This window comes from Mixophyes fleayi, chromosome 6 (genome assembly GCF_038048845.1).
Source record: "Mixophyes fleayi isolate aMixFle1 chromosome 6, aMixFle1.hap1, whole genome shotgun sequence".
Lineage (NCBI taxonomy): Eukaryota > Metazoa > Chordata > Amphibia > Anura > Limnodynastidae > Mixophyes > Mixophyes fleayi.
Window position 1 is genome coordinate 164,554,657 of NC_134407.1, and position 6,000 is coordinate 164,560,656.

At 30.6% G+C, this 6,000-nt stretch overlaps 3 non-coding genes across 3 annotated transcripts; all 3 read left to right on the top strand.

Annotated features, from left to right (window-relative positions):
• The first annotated feature begins 220 nt into the window (after positions 1-220).
• TRNAP-CGG (transfer RNA proline (anticodon CGG)) lies at positions 221-292 on the top strand. The gene has a single exon. It is a non-coding gene; the product is annotated as a tRNA-Pro (tRNA).
• A 2,920-nt stretch (positions 293-3,212) lies between these two features.
• Positions 3,213-3,285, top strand: TRNAP-UGG (transfer RNA proline (anticodon UGG)). Its single transcript has one exon. It is a non-coding gene; the product is annotated as a tRNA-Pro (tRNA).
• A 920-nt stretch (positions 3,286-4,205) lies between these two features.
• TRNAP-CGG (transfer RNA proline (anticodon CGG)) lies at positions 4,206-4,278 on the top strand. Its single transcript has one exon. It is a non-coding gene; the product is annotated as a tRNA-Pro (tRNA).
• Positions 4,279-6,000: the final 1,722 nt, after the last annotated feature.

Genomic DNA, 6,000 nt, shown 5'->3' on the forward strand with positions numbered 1-6,000 from the left:
GATAGATTATCTCTTTAACTCCCAGAAAAAAAGAAACACTGTAGGCATCATAAATATTAAAATTGCATTATTGAAATGAGTTTGCTTTGTAAAATGTCTACTTTGAGGGAAAAAATTCTCTACTCTACAAGTTCCTTTTTGTCAAAATTAAATTTTTTAAATTTTTACATACTATTGCTTTAAAAAATCCGGAAAAACAACAAAACAGGTTCTTTTGTGTGGCTCGTTGGTCTAGGGGTATGATTCTCGCTTCGGGTGCGAGAGGTCCCGGGTTCAACTCCCGGACGAGCCCATGGCTTTTAGTCATTTTTATCCTGTTATTTTTAGCTATTTCAGTCAAGCTAGGCATTTGAAGTTAGATTTTGCCATTTTCCCAAAATAGCTCTGATAAGATTGTCCAAAATAAATTCCTTATCTATTAGTGGGATGATTCTTAGTTAAAGTTTCAAAAAGTCTTGTTTGCCCAAAATGAGTAAGCAGTTTCTTTATAGGTACTTATGAATCTTGGTTTTATAATTTTAAAATAAGCAAATTTAGTAAAATGTGACTCCAATGCATAAATCTCAGATCACTTGTACATTTCTGTTCTGCAGAAGAAAACAATGTTCCTAAATAAATGTTATTATGACTTAAGAAATAAATAAATAAGGTCATTCATTTGGCTGCCTTTATTATCTACAGATAAGATTCTATTAAAAAGTAGATACTTTCTTGGTACTTTGAATCTTGGCTTCCAAATTTATAAATGTAAATACTTAGAAAATTCTCAATATCAACTCTATGCAATCATAATAAAAAAACGTATACTTTCATAAGTGCATACTTCGCAAAATATCAACCATTGGGTGCCATATGAGATAAACTATACATTTCTCCAGCCTAAATGGCCTGGAATGGATTGAAAGAACAGTCTCATTTTGACACAAAAAACACTGCTAAAACTTACTCTTTTGTGTTGCTTATTTGTAAAAAAAAAAAAATATTTCTCACATAGAGTGTGATAGATTATCTCTTTAACTCCCAGAAAAAAAGAAACACTGTAGGCATCATAAATATTAAAATTGCATTATTGAAATGAGTTTGCTTTGTAAAATGTCTACTTTGAGGGAAAAAATTCTCTACTCTACAAGTTCCTTTTTGTCAAAATTAAATTTTTTAAATTTTTACATACTATTGCTTTAAAAAATCCGGAAAAACAACAAAACAGGTTCTTTTGTGTGGCTCGTTGGTCTAGGGGTATGATTCTCACTTCGGGTGCGAGAGGTCCCGGATTCAACTCCCGGACGAGCCCATGGCTTTTAGTCATTTTTATCCTGTTATTTTTAGCTATTTCAGTCAAGCTAGGCATTTGAAGTTATATTTTGCCATTTTCCCAAAATAGCTCTGATAAGATTGTCCAAAATAAATTCCTTATCTATTAGTGGGATGATTCTTAGTTAAAGTTTCAAAAAGTCTTGTTTGCCCAAAATGAGTAAGCAGTTTCTATATAGGTACTTATGAATCTTGGTTTTATAATTTTAAAATAAGCAAATTTAGTAAAATGTGACTCCAATGCATAAATCTCAGATCACTTGTACATTTCTTTTCTGCAGAAGAAAACAATGTTCCTAAATAAATGTTATTATGACTTAAGAAATAAATAAATAAGGTCATTCATTTGGCTGCCTTTATTATCTACAGATGAGATTCTATTAAAAAGTAGATACTTTCTACGTACTTTGAATCTTGGCTTCCAAATTTATAAATGTGAATACTTAGAAAAATCTCAATATCAACACTATGCAATCATAATAAAAAACGTATACCTTCATAAGTGCATACTTCGCAAAATATCAACCATTGGGTGCCATATGAGATAAACTATACATTTCTCCAGCGTAGATAACCTGGAATGGATTGAAAGAACAGTCTCATTTTGACACAAAAAACACTGCTAAAACTTACTTTTTTGTGTTGCTTATTTCTAAAAAAAAATATTTCTCACATAGCGTGTGATAGATTATCTCTTTAATTCCCAGAAAAAAAGAAACACTGTAGGCATCATAAATATTAAAATTGCATTATTGAAATGAGTTTGCTTTGTAAAATGTCTACTTTGAGGGAAAAAATTCTCTACTCTACAAGTTCCTTTTTGTCAAAATTAAAGTTTTTACATTTTTACATACTATTGCTTTAAAAAATCCTAAAAAACAACAAAACAGGTTCTCTTGTGTGGCTCGTTGATCTAGGGGTATGATTCTCCGCTTCGGGTGCGAGAGGTCCCGAGTTCAACTCCCCGGACGAGCTCATGACTTTTAGTCATTTTTATCCTGTTATTTTTAGCTATTTCAGTCAAGCTAGGCATTTGAAGTTATATTTTGCCATTTTCCCAAAATAGCTCTGATAAGATTGTCCAAAAAAAAAATTCCTTATCTATTAGTGGGATGATTCTTAGTTAAAGTTTCAAAAAGTCTTGTTTGCCCAAAATGAGTAAGCAGTTTCTTTATAGGTACTTATGAATCTTGGTTTTATGATTTTAAAATGAGCAAATTTAGTAAAATGTGACTCCAATGCATAAATCTCAGATCACTTGTACATTTCTTTTCTGCAGAAGAAAACAATGTTCCTAAATAAATGTTATTATGACTTAAGAAATAAATAAATAAGGTCATTCATTTGGCTGCCTTTATTATCTACAGATAAGATTCTATTAAAAGTAGATACTTTCTTGGTACTTTGAATCTTGGCTTCCAAATTTATAAATGTGAATACTTAGAAAAATCTCAATATCAAACTATGCAATCATAATAAAAAACGTATACCTTCATAAGTGCATACTTCGCAAAATATCAACCATTGGGTGCCATATGAGATAAACTATACATTTCTCCAGCGCAGATGACCTGGAATGGATTGAAAGAACAGTCTCATTTTGAGACAAAAAAACACTGCTAAAACTTACTCTTTTGTGTTGCTTATTTTTAAAAAAAAATATTTCTCACAAAGAGTGTGATAGATTATCTCTTTAATTCCCAGAAAAAAAGAAACACTGTAGGCATCATAAATATTAAAATTGCATTAATTGAAATGAGTTTGCTTTGTAAAATGTCTATTTTGAGGAAAAAAAAATCTCTACTCTACAAGTTCCTTTTTGTCAAAATTAAAGTTTTTACATTTTTACATACTATTGCTTTAAAAAATCCGAAAAAATAACCAAACAAGTTCTTTTCTGTGGCTCGTTGGTCTAGGGGTATGATTCTCGCTTTGGGTGCGAGAGGTCCCGGGTTTCAAATCCCGGACGAGCCCATGACTTTTAGTCATTTTTATCCTGTTATTTTTAGCTATTTCAGTCAAGTCATTTGAAGTTAGATTTTGCCATTTTCCCAAAATAGCTCTGATAAGATTGTCCAAAATAAATTCCCTATCTATTAGTGGGATGATTCTTAGTTAAAGTTTCAAAAAGTCTTGTTTGCCAAAATGAGTAAGCAGTTTCTTTATAGGTACTTATGAATCTTGGTTTTATAATTTTAAAATAAGGAAATTTAGTAAAATGTGACTCCAATGCATAAATCTCAGATCACTTGTACATTTCTGTTCTGCAGAAGAAAACAATGTTCCTAAATAAATGTTATTATAACTTAAGAAATAAATAAATAAGGTCATTCATTTGGCTGCCTTTATTATCTACAGATAAGATTCTATTAAAAAGTAGATACTTTGTAGGTACTTTGAATCTTGGCTTCCAAATTTATAAATGTGAATACTTAGAAAAATCTCAATATTAACACTATGCAATCATAATAAAAAACGTATACCTTCATAAGTGCATACTTCGCAAAATATCAACCATTGGGTGCCATATGAGATAAACTATACATTTCTCCAGCCTAAATGACCTAGAATGGATTGAAAGAACAGTCTCATTTTGACACAAAAAACACTGCTAAAACTTACTCTTTTGTGTTGCTTATTTGTAAAAAAAAAAAATTTTTCTCACATAGAGTGTGATAGATTATCTCTTTAATTCCCAGAAAAAAAGAAACACTGTAGGCATCATAAATATTAAAATTGCATTATTGAAATGAGTTTGCTTTGTAAAATGTCTACTTTGAGGGAAAAAATTCTCTAATCTACAAGTTCCTTTTTGTCAAAATTAAATTTTTTACATTTTTACATACTATTGCTTTAAAAAATCCGGAAAAACAACAAAACAGGTTCTTTTGTGTGGCTCGTTGGTCTAAGGGGTATGATTCTCGCTTCGGGTGCGAGAGGTCCCGGGTTCAACTCCCGGACGAGCCCATGGCTTTTAGTCATTTTTATCCTGTTATTTTTAGCTATTTCAGTCAAGCTAGGCATTTGAAGTTAGATTTTGCCATTTTCCCAAAATAGCTCTGATAAGATTGTCCAAAATAAATTCCTTATCTATTAGTGGGATGATTCTTAGTTAAAGTTTCAAAAGTCTTGTTTGCCCAAAATGAGTAAGCAGTTTCTTTATAGGTACTTATGAATCTTGTTTTATAATTTTAAAATAAGCAAATTTAGTAAAATGTGACTCCAATGCATAAATCTCAGATCACTTGTACATTTCTTTTCTGCAGAAGAAAACAATGTTCCTAAATAAATGTTATTATGACTTAAGAAATAAATAAATAAGGTCATTCATTTGGCTGCCTTTATTATCTACAGATGAGATTCTATTAAAAAGTAGATACTTTCTACGTACTTTGAATCTTGGCTTCCAAATTTATAAATGTGAATACTTAGAAAAATCTCAATATCAACACTATGCAATCATAATAAAAAACGTATACCTTCATAAGTGCATACTTCGCAAATATCAACCATTGGGTGCCATATGAGATAAACTATACATTTCTCCAGCGTAGATAACCTGGAATGGATTGAAAGAACAGTCTCATTTTGACACAAAAAACACTGCTAAAACTTTACTCTTTTGTGTTGCTTATTTCTAAAAAAAAAATATTCTCACATAGCATGTGATAGATTATCTCTTTAATTCCCAGAAAAAAAGAAACACTGTAGGCATCATAAATATTAAAATTGCATTATTGAAATGAGTTTGCTTTGTAAAATGTCTACTTTGAGGGAAAAAATTCTCTACTCTACAAGTTCCTTTTGTCAAAATTAAAGTTTTTACATTTTTACATACTATTGCTTTAAAAAATCCGAAAAACAACAAAACAGGTTCTCTTGTGTGGCTCGTTGATCTAGGGGTATGATTCTCGCTTCAGGTGCAAGAGGTCCCAGGTTCAACTCCCGACGAGCTCAAGACTTTTAGTCATTTTTATCCTGTTATTTTTAGCTATTTCAGTCAAGCTAGGCATTTCAAGTTAGATTTTGCCATTTTCCCAAAATAGCTCTGATAAGATTGTCCAAAATAAATTCCTTATCTATTAGTGGGATGATTCTTAGTTAAAGTTTCAAAAAGTCTTGTTTGCCCAAAATGAGTAAGCAGTTTCTTTATAGGTACTTATGAATCTTGGTTTTATAATTTTAAAATAAGCAAATTTAGTAAAATGTGACTCCAATGCATAATCTCAGATCACTTGTACATTTCTTTTCTGCAGAAGAAAACAATGTTCCTAAATAAATGTTATTATGACTTAAGAAATAAATAAATAAGGTCATTCATTTGGCTGCCTTTATTATCTACAGATAAGATTCTATTAAAAAGTAGATACTTTCTTGGTACTTTGAATCTTGGCTTCCAAATTTATAAATGTGAATACTTAGAAAAATCTCAATATCAACACTATGCAATCATAATAAAAAACGTATACCTTCATAAGTGCATACTTCGCAAAATATCAACCATTGGGTGCCATATGAGATAAACTATACATTTCTCCAGCGTAGATGACCTGGAATGGATTGAAAGAACAGTCTCATTTTGACACAAAAAAACACTGCTAAAACTTACTCTTTTGTGTTGCTTATTTTTAAAAAAACTATTTCTCACAAAGAGTGTGATAGATTATCTCTTTAATTCCCAGAAAAAAA